The following is an 18030-nucleotide window of genomic DNA, read 5'->3' as shown; positions in this document are numbered from 1 at the left end:
TATATAATTAAATTTCATTACAAATTTTATTAAATAGCTACTATATAGTAACTTGAGACGAGAGAAAATATAAAACTTGGAACAATAGACACCGCCCAAAATTGTACAAATGCGCGTTTACATAGTTACTGATTAATTACACAGTTATTAATTGTTTATAGCCATTACAGTAACTTTAGCAGCTTTTACTAAGCTATTTTAAAGCTCATACACTTTAAATATGAGAGTAGACTAGTAGCCTGTATGACAATACTGTCGCATTAGTTATAAAGTGACAGTTGACTGTACATTTGGAAACAGTAAAACTAAGGTTACGTTACGTGCCACATATAATATGCTTTGGCAGTGAAATGTCTCGCCTTATAAGCTGTAATGCCGAATTAGCCGAAAAACATTGTTCAGGGCACTACCTCCACACCGTCTAACGTTCGTGAAATTGTTACCTTGACAGAAAACTTAACATTTAAACAAGGCTTAAAGCAGAGTTTATATTTGCTGAGTTTATATTTCAAATTCCTAATAAAACAATTTCATTTCACTTGTCGTAAAAAATATTAATTTTGCTTTCTCGCATCTTTAATTGGCCAATGAACGAAAGGTTGTACGAAGATGAAATCATATATTTTAAAAATTAATTTTATTTTATATTTATTTTTATACCTTTTTCAAGACTGGTAGTTTTATTAATGATAACAAAAAATGTCCAAAAAGTCTCAACCTTCTTTATTAAAACATATTACATGTCGTCATAAAGGATAATCTTAATTTTAATGTCACATCCTCACATTGATTTATCAAACTTTACAGGATATTTTACTCAAGTCAACTCAGTCAGAATAAACCTCTATTTGTCACTATAATATTTAATAATAAATTATATTCTTTACGATTTTTGTATTTTATTATAAAAAAAATATCACAACAATATTTATTTCAGATTTTCTTTTTTTTTTCTCGGAAACCGGTATAACGATTAAACTCTATGCCAATATAAAATTAAATGGTCTGAACCAACACTAAGCAGATATTTTAAGTAAAATTAGTTTACGAAAAGTATGAGATAAAATTAATATTGATAATTATAATTAACTTTGATATGCATTGTAATAATAGAAGAAATAGGAAATTTAATCAAAATATAGTTGAAATAAATAAATTAAATGCCTAACCTGATAAAGTATATTATTGAAAAATAACTGATTAATAAGTTTTAATTTTTAATTCATTATGAAGAATTAACAAAATAGGTAATTGGACATAACCTAAGGATTACTTATTAATAAATTTATATGATTCCCTAATGTTTGAATATCTCATAGGATAATTGTGGACTGAAATTAATGTTCTACTTGGACAGAATATTCTGTGTTTTAAAATTGGTGTGGTTCTATAATATATAAGGTATGATAATTTTTTATTAATATAATTGTTTGATTGAAATTGTTAAAAATCATATGTATATCAAAAGCTATTTGTGATACTCGTACACTGTTTTTGAGGATGGCCGGAAGGTCGGATTGGATAATATTTATTTAAACAATTAAATGTTCTTTAATTTCGGGTAGGTCGGACTGTGACTGAAAGAGCTTAAATATTGAATTTTACAAAACGGTAACCAATAAATTGTTAGAATTGAATTATTTGATAACTAACAAAAGGAAAAAATATACGACTTCGTGTTTCCATGGTTGTAATGACAATTTTCAGATTTTACATTCGATTCTCTACGTATGAAAGATATATTATGGTACAGCATTGATCATCATATTAAGATTATTTTTTTTTAAGTACAAGGATTAATTTTATTTCAAAATTGGGTGGAATGTGAAAAAGGAAAGTGTTGTGGAAAGTGTTATAAACACATCAAACGTTTTTCATTAAAATCGACGAGTGCAAATTAAGTACTGGCTAAGTCTAGTCTTAGCTACTGAATTTACTGAATTTGCACAACTGATTGACTGTGAAAAAAATAAATTCACTTAACTAAATTTACTAAATATTCTCTCCCTCATTTGCTTTTAGTTGGGTTTTAGTCTCCTTGGACGATAAAACCCAAATCTTATCAGGACTAAGTTTTCCATTTATAGTGAAGCAATAAATTGAAAACTGTCAAAGTAATAAAAGGAAAAGGTTCTCTTAAAATAATAGTGAGCCTTTTTTATTTACTATTTTATGCTCGGCACTATTTCCATTTATGACTTTCAGACTCTTCTCATTTTGATGTATTATCCATTTTATTATTTAAATAGAATTTAAACAGATTGTATAAAAAACCGTAAATATAATTAATCCTGTGAAAATATTAATAATATTTTATCGAGTGTTTTCTTGTCATTACTTTGGGAATCATTCCAGAATCTTTGTTAAACCCAATAGCTCAAAAGCTAAGGTAATTGGGCCAGAACGCACCCGACCGCCAGATTCTTACTCAATTAAACCTGTAGGAGAGTCCTACTTTTATGTCCCCTAAGAGGTGGTCCAATGAGCATTTACCTCCTAGTAGACGATTTTTACTATTTATATTATATAATTGCATGTAATGATGACGATAATCTTTACGATTACTTTCAATGCAATTTGATATTGAAATTATAAATTGTGGCTCTTTTATGAAGGACTGAGAAATCTAAGATCTTCTTGCTTCGGTTCATGATTAAATATGAAAAACGCAGGAGGTGTCCATGTGAGCAAAATGCTCAAATGAGAAAAAAACAGATGTTACGTTAAGTGAAAGAAATGTGAGTGAAATCTTACCGTTGCGAGGAGGCCAGAGCAAAACTGAATTTAGTATAGGTGGGGAGGTATAAGAGGGTGTAACATAAACAAGTGGCAATAGCAACACCAAAGAGTTAACGGTAGATAGTCAAAAGTGTAAACAAAATACATGAAATAATAGGAAAATATAAACGTTTATATCCCAATTTGAGTAAAATTCTTAAGGCTATACCTTTCCCTGATATAAACTTAATGAGACTGGATGGACTCTAGAGGGTTCCAGAAACCACAAGGTTGACTCATGGCAGCAGAAACACAATAAATAATTCTGGATTATCTCTCGAGGAAGTCTGGTGAGTCAATTCATTTAAATTTTTTTGAGGTTAATGACTTCCATTTTTGAATGGTTGACATGATTTCCCATATGATATCATGAGGTGAATATTATTGTATAAATTAAAATAAATAAGTATGAAGATTGTTGTTATGTTAGTTTTATTATAGTTATAGGTTTTAAAGTGCATGAATATGGGACAGTGGTCCCGAAACGTTGTACAATGTCATAAATATTTCATTCAAAAATGGAAGTCATTAACCTCAAAAAATTTTAAATAAATAATTATCTTTCAGAGCCAGTTTCGAACCCGGTTTCTTGGCGATAGTATCACAGTGCCTTACCACTGAACCTAACCGCTCCCCAATTTTTCTGGTTATATTTCCTAATTTTTCACCAACGTTGAAGTAAAAAAAAAAAAAATGAAAAATCACATCAGAGTACAGTAGAGGTTATCAAAGATTTTTAAGATCATTTATGTTGTTCAGAAACGTTTATAATTACAGAAATATGGATATATCCATTACATAAACATGGATGACTGAGTAACTCTAAGAGCGAAAATCTGTGTTACTCCCACTGATTTCATGTACTACCCGGATACTTGGTAATTCATGTACTATTCCATTGCAATGTACCCGGATAATTGAGTAATTGTGTTTGATGATGTTAGAGTGTCATTGAATCCTGTGTAGTCTCCGAGTAAACGGAGAGATTATGCTCTGTTCTCTGCCTATGTTGTGATCTCAATGGTCTTATGTGCAGATCACTGATACTAAGATTGATACCGAAATTGGGCAGGATATCTGACCATATGTGATTTATCTATAAATCCAATACACAAACGTGCTTATTTAATTAGTTAATTAATATGATATATTCCTATTATCTAAGTATAAAAAATTGGAATTAAAGAATTTGTTGAATTTGTTTTTGTCACATTTTTAACTATATTAGCTATTCTCAGATTCCCCCAAAATTGTTCTTTTTAGTACTCAAAATCTAGATATTAAATATAATTGCTATTAATTAATTAATTAATTAATTAATTAATATTATTGTATAAAAGACCTTGATTTATCGTTTTATTCACTATAACATTTATTAACTGTAAAGATTTTTTTTCTTATTATTTTTGATTTAATAAAGTTCATTAGCATTTAACCCGGTACGGGTTTTAATTTATAAATGAATATAAAGTTATTTTAATACCATATAATAAATAATTAAGTAATATCCTTACATTATTTTTTTCCCATAGAGTTTCAGTGGTGACTTTAATTTTTGACGGGGGCCAGAGAAATTTGTTCCAGAATCCGTTATTTTCTATCCACAGCCCTTGCCGCTCTAAGCTACAGGTACAATACTCGACTGAATTTCTCCTATTTATAGATTTAGACGTAAACCTAAATATTGGTGCTTGAATAAAATTAATATTGGTAATAATATCTAACACAGAAGATATCAGGGGTCTCTTTTTGAAGTTCGTTAAATGTTTCATACAGTAGTTCATTATAGATAATTTCCCATTAGTATAAATTTTCATGATATTCACCCAAATTGATACAATGATGAAATATTGTTATTTGGGTAGAAAAAAAAAATTTTGGTTTTGGAAAAAAAATATATCTCGGGAAGTATTAAACTCAAATAATTCTATTAGAGCTCATATCTAAGCACGTTAAATGCACATTATAGTAAATACATCTAACTAATTGTAATGTTTAAGAAGTACTTGGTTCGGTGGAACGTATAATAAAATTAGAACTAAACAGAAAAGATTATCATGGCCCCTGCAAAAGGATGACACACAAAATCGTGAAGCGTTCAACATTTTATTAAAAAATTATGATAGGGCCCTTTTTGCCAATTATTCGGCAATTTACAGCCTTATGGGAAGACATTATTGTTAATAGGCCAAAAGTTGCTTTTAAAAACATATTTAATTCCCTTATGAAATAGGGATTAGTTTTAAATATTGAAATAACAGAAGCGACCATTTTCACAAAACGACGGTCTATACTTCCATCGACCATAAATTTAAATAACACCCCTGTCCCTTTTGCCAAAACAGTTAAACAGTTAGTAGTTACTTTAGGCAGCAAACTATTATATAACCACTACATCTACTCGAAATAGGAAAAATTAAGAAACATTTTACATCAAATGTATCTATACTTTAATAAAAAAATCAAAACTATTAAATAGAAATGAATTGGTAATATGTAAAACGGTACTAAGACCTATCTTAACTTATACCTACCTACATATGGAGTTTTTCTAGTTTAACCAATATAAAAAAATACAAGTATTTCAAAAAAAATGCCTCAAAATCATTTATAACTAGCATTATTACTCAAGAATATCTAAAATGTACTCTGAATTAAATATAGACAGCGTACAGGATTATGTATATAAACTGACACATAATTTTTTCCAGTTTTGCCCAACTCATTACACCCTCTAATAACAGAAATATGAAATTACTCTAAAACTACAACTCGTAGATATAAAAAAACCAAGAACGAAACATATTTTGATGTAAACGTAAACCAATTATGAGGTGTAGATAGTTGACCGTAGATTAATGATTGGAGAGGTTTGTCGGGGGGTGCGGTCAGCATAGAACAACATAAATAAACAAAACCATATTTATTTATTTTATGCCGACGTTTCGTCAACGTTCGATCAAAGACCTGATGAAGACCTGAAACTCAGGTCGAAACGTCGGCATAAAATAAATAAATATGGTTTTGTTTATTTATGTTGTTCTTTGTGACCGCACCACCCGACAAACTTCTCCAATCATAAACCAATTATATGTGTTTCATGCTACCCAATGATGTGTATTTTATTCAATCCAATGTTATATATTTTATTTTAATTCAATATTTTGTTATTTCCCCTTCAGTTTCTTTACCAAAATAAAATAGAGAGGTTTTTAAAGTGTAATTAGTATCAGGGAAATTTGTTTTGTATAAGGGGGTATCCCAAAACAATACAAGAAATATTGTAAATTTTATAATTATGCAATAATATATGTTTATAATAATGTTATTGCCAGTAAATAAAAATTCTAAGATGGCCATTCCGAAAAATCTGGCTAAAGGTCCCCCAGGTAATGTTAACCTATTTACCACCCTATTTTTCAAACATTTTTACGTAACAATCTATTAACAGGAACCAATTTACACTCAAGTCCAGCTAAGGCTAAATTTTAAGCTATTTTTACTTGACTAATAATTAAAAAAATTCAACCGTTAATGGATTTGAAATTAACTTGAACCGTGAATATTTATAATTCAAAAGGGGTGACTGAAAGTGGCGGGACCCAATCATAGATTAATTAATTAAGCGCGAACCAATTAATAAAAAAAGTACACGGAACACTACAAGCATTATTGGCTAAACGATTATTATTGAGTTTTCTTTGCTTATACAATTTTTTGAGAATGAAAATAAATACTTGTATTGTATAATTATATTAAATTTTGGATCAACTATACCTAGACTTATTATCTTTCTAAGATTTTTTGAACAAATTATTTTTAATACTCTCCTTAAATATAGTTTACACTATATTTAATCTTAAGATAATAATCCTTATTTTTTTCCACTTAGATCACTTGGCGTGGTCAATCTTCGAAATTTATTTATTTGATTTTATAAATATATTATATTTATGCGTGGTGATATACCAAAATCTGTCAAAAGGGGCCAGGCTTTAAAATACATTTTAATAAAAACATTTTTACTAATGATAAATATATATAAACTTATAGATACTTGAATAAAGGAGGAGTCATTATTTAAAAATTCATTTAACTGTCTCGAGATCGAATTTCTTCTCAGATGGAGCTATAACATACAAGATCCGGGTGCATAAAGGTACTTTATGGGACGATAAAGCAGGCTAAGCCATTGAAATAAGTCCTCGACTCTTAGCGGCTATTTACAGAGGAGTGATCGTTATGTGGATTAGGTACTCACTTTTATCGCCTAATGCCATCTGCTCTGGATAGGTACTTGAGCAAGGTAGGCACTGTACGGTTCGATCCCGTCTCAGCTCTCTTTTATCTTCACGATAACGTCTCGATCGTCTATTTTTGTTAGTAGTTTAAAGATAAGGGGAAAACCCGATTCCTATTGACTTTTTTACCTCACGTTATAAAAAAAATAAAAATGAACCATGTATACGCATAAGATACTTAAATATGAGATCATGAAAGCCGAAGTGGCCTAACCCAAAACATGGCTTAAATCAAAATTGCATGTCATCAAAACTAAAACCATGATCATTTGGTTTTACACTTATATCTGCTAGAAAATTTAAAATATACATGGGACTGGGTTTAAGAATGCATCAAACTAGGTTGCCAAAGCGCACTGGACAAACAAAAAAAAAGCAATTGTAGACAGATAGCCTGGATGATATGGATCAATAAAGATACCGACCAATATCAGTTCACCCACTCGTTCAGCAAATTCTAACAATGCTAAAAGAAATAGACAATCAGTCTTCATCAGGGCTCCCGGACATGTTGGTATTGCAGGAAATGAGATGGCTGACAAAGCTGCCAGAGAAGCACTAGTCCTCCCAAGTAGAACCACAGCTATCTTAAGTGCACAGGAACTTGCTCGCCCTTTCAAGGAATGTATAAGTAAATGATGGCAGGCAATGTGGGACGAAAGTCCACCCAGTAAGTTAAAATCTATAAAGGAAGATGTGAAGTCCTGGATTACATCAACCCGAAGTAGACACCGCGAAGAAGTAGTGATCACCCGACTCTGAATAAGACATACCCGAATGACACACATCCTCCTCATAAAAGGAGAGGCCCCTCCAAAATGTTCGAAATGTCATAGTAATCTGACCGTCAAACACATTTTTGATGAATGTAATCACTACAAATTAACTCTGAACCAGTTAGGGATACTTATAAATGTTCCAATGGCGTTGAGAAATGACGAATCTGTATATAAATAGTCGTTAAATTCATCTATAAGACTAACTTAATAATCAGCATTTAATTATTATAATTATCTATTTATCTTGCCTTATTTTAACAACTAGGCCTTACCAAAATCAACACCACAACAACCAACGGGCGTTAATAACCGGGCTGTTGAACGCCCTTTCGAAAATAACAAAAAACAAGATACCAAAATGGTAGAAAAAAGTATTCATTAATTTATTAAAAAACTGTTAACTAGTAAATATTTTTCCTACTATTTTGGTACCTTTATTGACCGCTACCTGGACTATCTTACGATCAACTATCTTCTCTAAAAAAAAATCAACATTGCAATTACAAGATTTTGTGGGTTAGGGCATGTTTCCTGCCAAAGCCTTCTAAACAATGACTCGATTAACGTCTTCCCCTTTTTTTAAGCTCTAACAGTTTTGAAATGAAACTTGGTAGGCCCTAGGCTCTTAATGGTATACACCGTCTGGAATTTTCGATGTTATCCATTCTCGCATAATTAACTCCGTATCTACTCTAATGTACTAGATTCTACCCTCACCATATTTACAATTCCTGATAGTACTCCTAGGCGTTTTAGAAAAACGTCCTCGAATCTTCTAAAATATAACGTTAGGGAGTGCTACATATAAGTTTCTTCATAAGTATATCATGTAATAATAGCTTACATCAAATTTACTAGTATTTTTTTATTAGCAATACAATTGTAAATTTCAATAAATAAAATTGTCAATTTCTGTATTCCAAGCAACCAAAGACTAAACTACTTAAAGTAATCAAAGATTTATTTTTAATTAAGAAATCTAAAACATAATCTGATGAACAAACTATTTTGTATTGGCAATTCATACTCAAGGTGTCCTGAAGGCATAAATTATCTAAACCCTCAGGGGATTTTTTCAATTGTCTTAAAGATCTGTGTTTGGATGTAATGTTTTTTGAACAAAGGTTGTACTAGAAGGCGATTTGTTTTTGATCATACTCAATCACCAGATTTTTTTCTGCAATGAAGGTGAAGACTGGGTGGACCGCATGAGAGACCCGAACCCTCAGGGTTGACTCACAGCTACAGTAACAGTATAAATAATTATCTGCCACCGCTGGATTTGACACCCAAGGACCTGTCACACATCGAGGACATTCCCCCATCATAATGTGAGTATACTTAAAGATAAAGAAGGTTTTTCTCGGGAAATTAAATTCTCAAACAACTTTGTTCTTAATTATATTGCATTTTCTGAATCTTTTGTCCACCAAACTTTAAAAAAACGTTGTTTTTTTTAATTTTATTTTATTTCTACAGGACGATCTGTATTGTTTGTGTGAAAAAAACATAGAAAGCCTTTTTTTTTAAATTTATTTATTGATATTTACAACTGTACATAAATACATCAAGTAAATTTGAGGAAATCATAATGGTATGGTACAAGCAAGTAGAGAAACTACCCAATGGTAGCACTCTAAAAACATTTTTACAATATAAGTTCTCGAGGCCATCTTCTTTTCAGAGGCCTCGGAGGATTCCCCGGAATAAAAGAGGATGCAAGATTAGAAACTAATGGAACTAATCGACGTGGAGTTTCCTTTCTTTTCAGTCTGTGTGAGGATTCCAGGTTAGTCGTTTGTCCAGATGTAGTCCAAGATAGCGGATCTGTTCAACAGGGGTAAGAGCAACATTATTGAAGTATACTGTAGGGCAGTCAGTAGGTTTACGACGTAAGGTAAAAATAATTTGATGGGATTTGTTGGTATTTATTTTAATCCTCCAATTACGACACCATTCTTCGAGTGCTGTGATATGGGATTGAAGAGTTTGGGATGCAATTAAAGGGTTATTATTAACAGCGAGCACACATGTGTCATCGGCATACGTGGTGAGGATAGTATTAGGATTGGTTGGGATGTCTGCTGTATAGATTGTGTAGAGGATGGGACCGAGAATACTACCCTGAGGAACACCAGCGAATCGAAAATAGAGGGATGAATAGGAACCATTGTGGTTTACTTTAAATATTCTGTCAGTGAGACAGGAACTAATAATGAGAAAGTATTTAGGAGGTAGGAATTTACGGAGTTTGTAAAGCAGTCCCGGGTGCCAGGCTCGATCAAAAGAAAGGTAGATTTTCGAAGTTCAAGATACTGGAAAAGAACTGGAAGATATTACAAAGCCGGCTTAGCTCCGATTGAAACCTAATTCACCATAACTAAGACCTCGCAAATTTCATTTCAAAACTCTCCGAAAAAAAACTGGGTGTCAATCGAGTTTAGAAAATCCTATATATAATGAAAGATTATATATATATATATATATATATTTAGATTAGTGTAATAAAAAAATTGCAGTTTTGAAACGATTAATTTCAAAACGACTTTGGATGGTACGTGAAAGTTGAGCGATGCGAGAACCACACTTTTTTTCTTTTTGAAAAAAAAGAAATCAGGACCTGATAATGAAATAAATGCGTGAACACACTTTGAAATTATTCATTTTTTTTTCTATTTTTACTACGTAAAGAATTTATTTATTGTTAAGTATTAAAATTTACCTCAACGTTGTTGGACAATAATTAATAGGGATTACTGATCAAATTCATACTAAAATATCTAAAAAATAAAAAATTATGAATGAAAACAAATTACATAAAAATATATAAAATCTCTCTCGATATATATATATATATATATATGTAAGGATAAATAAAATGAACATAATCACTAGTGCCACATTTACACACTCATTGTTATTCATATTTATAAAATGTATGGTATGTGTATGTTGGAATATTACATTGCTACCATATTTTTCTCTGAGTATCCTGAGGCTCTGTTCTACGCTAAGTAGACGAATCCATTATATCCTGTATGAATTCTGAAAGATGTCGGTGGCGAAAAACGCTAAATAAAACATGAAGCAGAACAAGAATGTAGTGTTAGTTGGAACCCGCAGCCTTTACTGCGTTATTCTTTTTAAATAAATTGGGGAAACATGAGCTAAGATCAGTGTATCTACTATTCGTATTATTAATTAATTTACCTAATTACCAGTTATTAATTAAACAGTAGTAAGAAAGTCGATTATATATTCCTTTTTAAACACGTTATAGTGAAGGTATTCTTGATTTACTGTTGTAGTACAATTTGAAACGATAAATTTCATTAATCACAACATTAATAAACAATCGTTTCCTATGATTTGATCACAATAAATAAATGAAAGGACAATTATTTTAATTTTAAAGCTATTTTTTTAATTAATTAAAATAATAATGTATAAAGAAATGTTTTAAGAATGTAAAACAAAATGCTCAGAAAAAAGTGGTTGCTGTAATTTTCAATAAATAATTTTTTTTGTATTTAAAACTATATTGTTGAAAAGGTAAATGGAAAAAATTGTGGTCATGTTGTCGAAGTAAAAAAAATTGTTTTATGAGTTAATTGTTTTCCCCACCCCGTTTTAACGTTTCGTTACACCTGGATCCCATATTGCGAAACCCCCTTCCAGCCGGACACCGTAACCTATCTCAAGAGGAAGATAATGATATTATATAATATAGTCCAGAGTGGTCGACGCAACGGAGTGGCAAGAAGCATTGACACATGAAATGACATATTCCATTCTGGAACGCTAATTGAATAGTATATCTGAGCGAATTGAACCAACTGGATCATTATTCCGCTCGCAGGGAGCCGTAAATTGGACCACTCCTTGCCTGCCTTCGACTCACTGGTTTCAGTCCTTCCTCTGGCTTACATTTAGATGATAAATCATCTTTCATTCTTAGGCTTTGTCAGGTATCTAGCTGACCCCTGAGGTGTCCTTCCATGATCGCTCATTTCTTATAGCGACCGTAGGGATGAAGAAATAACTGACGGATTATGTGCCACTATTTGCTGTAAAAGTACAAGTGTCAAACATAGGCAGCCCGAATTCTGTTTTTTTTAGTTTTTACAACCAAAAATTAGTTTGACTATTAAGCTTTCAAAGTTCTTTTGTGGTTCTCAAAATTATCAACAAATGAAAAATGAAGAAACTTTCAAGATTTATTCAGAACATTACTTTATGTCATAAGTGCAATGAGGAAGTTTGGGAATCAAGGTTGATATCGCACCTTCGAAGAGACAAACACGTAAATGCGATTCATGAATAGTGAAGAGAATCAGTCAGGTAAGATAAATATGGCTCTATTTACAAAAATACAAAGGCCTGAATATCTCAGCGATACTCAAAATCCAGAAATTAAAATAATTTGAACGCCTAATGCGGATTGAAGAAATGTGGAATGTCTAAGGTTGGTGTGGTTTGTGGCGAAATTTTACAATGGCATACGAGACAGAAAGAGAAGAAGCAAGAAAGAATGTTACAGGAGGCTTTTGGGCCAAGGTACACTGGAAGGATAGTGTACACTAAGACGTTCGAAAATAGAAAGTAAACATAATCCGTGTAAAGGATCTGTTGATCCAAGGAAAGAATAAATTGATTCAGTACTTTTTTTTTAAGACATTAACAATTGTCAAAACAATTAAAATATGCGCAGAAATTCTCGAAATATCTAGAGACATAAATAGGTACCTAAAAAATCACTGGTTTGATAATTTATTGGAAAAACTTGTGGTTGGAGCTGAGGCAGGCAGGTTTCTCTTAAGGAGGGGAATGTTGAAAAAACAAGTAAAGATTTCCCCTCTATACAGTACGAAGAGCCCAAGAGGAGAAAAAACTCAGTTATTTCACCCGAATTTTTGATTACTTCGATTAAAACTAAGTAGTATTACTATCAAAATTGATGAGTCTGAAAGTATGGTTAGGAATTACAAAAAATGGCGGCCGTTCCCAAACGTTTTTTCATTCGGTGCTCTATATCATTAACACAACACAGGAAACCCTAATAGAACATCATTTAAAGTAGAGTAAATTTCCTAAAATATGATTCTTAATTGAGCTGTTTACATTCAGTAGCTTTAATTTGAGTCCTAATTAAATTCAATAACAACTGATTTTTCAGTATATATTTCATGAAATGCTGCTTTTTTAAAAAACAGAATCTCCCTAACTATTGAACATAAATAGCAATACAAAGGACGCATATTTTAGAAAATTTAATTTACTTTAAATTATTTCCTATAGGTTTTCTAGTGTTGTATATAGCTTCAATAATAGAAAGCTCCGAATGAAATATTATTATTTTTTAATATTTTTAAACAGCCACCATTTTGTATTCCCCTTAACTATACTTGGCTATTATATAGTAATTAAAAATTGGGATGAAATAGCAGACTCATTTTCTTCGAGCTCTTGTACTAATATAGTTGTTTTGTCTAACAGCAACCATCTTGATTATTTATCTTAATATTTGGTTTGTTTCACGTCATTTCAATTGACTTAATGAATTTATATGTTAAATATATTTCTAATAAACTATAAAATAGTTTCAAAATTTCAATTCTTAAAACGTATTATGCATATAGGGAGGGAAATTAGTCAACTACTATTGGGTCCATAACTCTAAATGGTACGTAACTCATTAGAAAAATATGTTGGAGTACTTTTTATTGGCTTTCCTAGAATTTTCAGCATATTCTTAAAGAAGAGATGATTTCAACTGATTAATTTATAAGATGCTTTACTTTTTTTTTCTTAGACAACCTCCTCTAACTATTATCTGGCAATGTTCCGATTTGATTCCCGAGTTCATTTCAAGTTAACTACACGCACTTTCATTATTTATATTGGCAACAATGATTATTTTCTGTAAGTTACGCATTATAAACTTAGCAAAGCAAATCTCGAAGAGGCCTCGATATTCGCAAGATAAATTAACCCAGGAATCAATAAATACTTTAATATTTAGTTTTACTGTAGAATGAATGTAAGTTTGTTAGATCAACATTAGAACTACAAACTAGGAAGAACTCAGGTGAAAGCTGAAATTACTTCTTGTTATGACTAAAGCCCTATGAGAACCAGAGAAATATAATTCTTAATGAATGAATTTATTTATAACGTAATAGAAATACATAAAAAAACATTTGGTAGGGGGATGTTTTGATGTTTTGGTTGGAGGGGTTGAATTTCGACCCATCAGGTTAGCGTAAGTAATTAAGAAGTAGGTTCAGAAAGAAGTTACCTGATTGGACATATAAGAGGAGGAGAGCAGTTTAAGGAAGTGATACTTTATGTTCAATGAAATACTTTTCAAAAGAAGGAGAAGGGAGAGAACCAACTAAAATTAGGAACCTACTTTTGGAGTGAGGAGGACTTCCAAGAAATGACCTTATGTCCAGGTCCAGATATCGATCAGAGATATCCTGGTCGCATTTAGTACAGATGGAATCGCTAAATGTCTGGTCAAGGAAATACTCTTAACAAAAAGTTATTAGCTGGTTTTCGGTTCCCACACAAACTCTAAGAGTCAGTTGCATTATCCTGACAAGATACATTATAATAGGTCAGCGTGAGAATGATTAACTCATGTTAAAAATAAGTTCTTTTCAACAGTTATAAGTAATAATACATCTTTGTTAACTTCTATTACCAAGGTACCTATTTATCATTTAAATAAGACTTTTAACTGTCCTGAATATTCTTGAGAATTTTTCTATTTAATTATAACATTCTATTACGGAGTTATACCTATAATTTATTTATTTACGTAGGATTTGGTATTATGCAAATCTAACGTATTTCTAATTATTCTGATCTGTTAACTCCTCCGTGTCTACAGGTGCAATGTCCCTTGCAGTACATTTTTGATGGGTCAGCGTAAGAGTGGTCAAGTTCGTCTAAACATTTCTAATAACACTGGTAATAATAATAATAATACTAGTATGTTAACTCGCATTACCTATGCGATTCAATCCGGTCTTTCTAAAAACATTTAACTGCCTAAAATATTCATGAGAATTTTACTATTTAATTATAACTGTTTTATAATATGTGAGTAAAGAAATATAGTCATACATTTATTTTAATATACAATTATTCACATAATTTATTTATTTAAACAGGATTTGGTATTATGCTATATGAACTAATATCACATCAGAGGGATATGGATAGGATTGCTAATATGATTGGATGGACAGATGGCACGTATGGAATCATTCCAGATTGGATCTCACAAGGGACTACTCTAGATCTATTAAGTTTATTATAGATATAATAAAGTGTCAATTTATATTTAATAAACCTACGTCAGATTAGACGAAATAATTATATTTATTGCATTCCAAAAAAAAAAAATCTTCACTGAAATAAAATTTACGTTTAGTTTGATTAGTCATTAGGTTTGTTTAACCTATAAAAAAATAAATACAAACAGAATTTTCTTTTTAAGACTATGCTACCTCGTTCTTAGCTATTTAGGAATAGGGGCCGTAAAGTGGTCAATTCAATCTAATTATAATTATTATAATTAACTAATGTAATTAGAGGTGGGTACCTTCTAAGGGGTAGGTGAATCCTAATACTATTCAATCAGAAATTTATTAACAGCAAAACTGTATGAATGCCACTTATAACGTCTCCATGAAATATTACAGTAATTTAAGTAAGCAATCTTTAATTTTAATAATTATTTTAAGCTATCTCTCATCTCAGATATCTCAGTGGCACTGATATACTAACTCCAAGACTTCTTTGATATACTGAAAGCATTTGCCAATATAAATCATTCCATTATTTTACAGAAGCTGTCCTCTATAGGAATCACTGGACAAATGTTCTCATTTATCAGACAATTTTTGACATCGGCATTTTATGGTACAAGTCGGATGTGAGTATTCTAAGAAATACAGGCAGATTAATGGGGTACCTCAGGGATTTCTTCTCAGTCCCACTCTATTTTCTCTGGATATAAATGAATTAGGACTCAAATTGTCTAGGGGAGTTAAGCAACTTTTGTTCGCCGACGATCTGGCAATCTTTTATCGATCAGGCAGTATTCAAAATATTCAACTTAAACTACAAGACGCAATAAATAGGATAAAAAACTGGTCATATAATGTCAATATTAAATTTTCCATAGATAAGACAAAATGCCTCCACTTCAGTAGGAAACGAAATACACCTCAACCACCTGATCTATTTCTAGGAAACTGCTTATTACCATGCACCGATTACCATAGATTTTTAGGCCTAACATAACAATACCATATCTCTGCACTAAAAACTAACTGCATAACAACAAACAAACGAACAAGCTCCATTCTAAGTTTAACCTCATCCTAAGTTTAATCCCGTTCAAAATTAAACTCCACAAACTATACAACATATTCACTGCCGAACTAAATGGAATAGCAGCAGCACTTCACTGCTGTTTGTCTTTGAACCACACCAACATTACAATAATTACAGATTCATTGAACTCGATAAAAGGTTTAGATTGTATGCATCCAGAGCATTCTAAAATTTCCTGCATCCATTTTCATTTAAAAACTTCACAATATGGGTATGTCAGTTACATTTATATGGGTTCCAAGCCATGTAGGAATCGCAGGAAATGAACTAGCCGATCACTCTGCAAGAGAAGCACTCGCGCTTCCGGGACGGGATAAAGCAATTTTAACTCCGTCAGAGATGAGCAGTAAGTCCTCTTGTAAAGGAAGTCAAAGATAAATGGCATTCTTTGTGGAACGAAAGCCCAATGAATAAATTAAAAATTATTAAAAAGGATGTTAACCCCTGGGGTACCACCAGTCGTAAATGTAGAGAGGAGGTTGTACTGACCAGGCTGAGAATAGGTAACACGAGGCTCATCCACTCCTATCTTATTTCAAAAGAAACGCCTCCAAACTGCCAGTATTGCAACAACAATCTAACAACATATTTTCCAACGATGCCCTTATTTCACACCACACCTCAACCAAGATATCTGAAAAACCCTTGGAGACGATGATAAAGCAATAAAATTGGTGTTTCAGTTTTTAAAATCACAAAATTTACTGAAAAAAATATAAATGGCGTTGATGACCAATGAAGTTTGGCGCCACTAAACAAAAACAAACTCAACAAACAAAACCAAGGCCCGAGTGCCAGTCCGGCCGCTCCAGATAATTATTTATTATAATACTGTTGCCTTGAATCTCAACCTGGTGGATGATTCTGACAAAATCACTTCTTTGTACAACCGTTGGTCTAGAAAGCGTACTTCACTTTTGACCCTTGATGGGTTGTAGCAGTACAGATTTTTTTAAAAAATTTATTTAGATTAACAATATTTTTCGAATTTACTGCAGTTGTATTTGACCGATAATTTGGAAATGTCCACAAATCATCTGCGAAAATTTAGAGAAGCTTAAGAGATATTGAAAATATAGATATTTAAGAGTTTATTTTCGCACCTGCATTCTACTTAAGATAAAAAAGTACAGACATTCATAATATATTATTATTTACAGAGAAACATAAATTGAAAAGAAAATAGTATACTAACAAATTTGGAAATATAAAAATATTGAATTAAATAATAAAAATAGTTGATAGATGTAATTAGACAATAGCAGATTGATAACAGTGAATGATGAAACATCATATTATATAGGTATGAAGATATGTTTAACATAAGATATGTAAGTAGTGTCTAAAAAATTGAAAAAAATTTTAATCAACATGCACCACCAGACCATCTTTTCTTATTATTAATCTACGGTCAACTATCTATACCTCATTATGATTTTATTTCATTATTATTGGCCTTATAACAAAAATGTTTTAATAATTTAACTTTGATAAAATTTTTAGACAAATACTAATATTATGAAAAAAAAATCATTTGAAATGAGGTATTTCCTTTTTCAATTACATTGCTTGAATCTGGCTGTAATCAGAAAAAATAATTTGTTAATAGAGCAGTTTAATAAAATATAGAACACCGTGGAGATTATAGACTGAAATCTGAGAATAAGTAGATTTTTAGGGATTGGTGATCATAAAGTTTACAGTACAAGAGTCCGGTAGAAAATAAATTTGTTTAGAAAAAAGTTTCGATTTATATATATATA

General features: G+C 31.2%; 2 long non-coding RNA genes and 1 other non-coding gene across 3 annotated transcripts in view; all 3 read left to right on the top strand.

The window, feature by feature from the left end:
• Nucleotides 1-18030, top strand: part of LOC112210107 (uncharacterized) — an 807761-nt gene that overhangs the window by 377032 nt on the left and 412699 nt on the right. The window lies entirely within an intron of this gene.
• On the top strand, nt 2744-15144 carry LOC106681961 (uncharacterized). The gene is made up of 4 exons (XR_001343331.2): nt 2744-3068; nt 4311-4407; nt 14754-14833; nt 15037-15144. It is a non-coding gene; the product is annotated as an uncharacterized lncRNA (long non-coding RNA).
• Nucleotides 4781-4887, top strand: LOC112210501 (U6 spliceosomal RNA). The gene has a single exon (XR_002945188.1). It is a non-coding gene; the product is annotated as a U6 spliceosomal RNA (small nuclear RNA).

The sequence above is a fragment of the Halyomorpha halys genome, unplaced genomic scaffold, assembly GCF_000696795.3.
Source record: "Halyomorpha halys isolate HHAL.00 unplaced genomic scaffold, Hhal_1.1 Scaffold379.1, whole genome shotgun sequence".
NCBI lineage: Eukaryota > Metazoa > Arthropoda > Insecta > Hemiptera > Pentatomidae > Halyomorpha > Halyomorpha halys.
The sequence above is the reverse complement of the archived record's forward strand: the minus strand, read 5'-3'. Positions and strand labels throughout refer to the sequence as shown.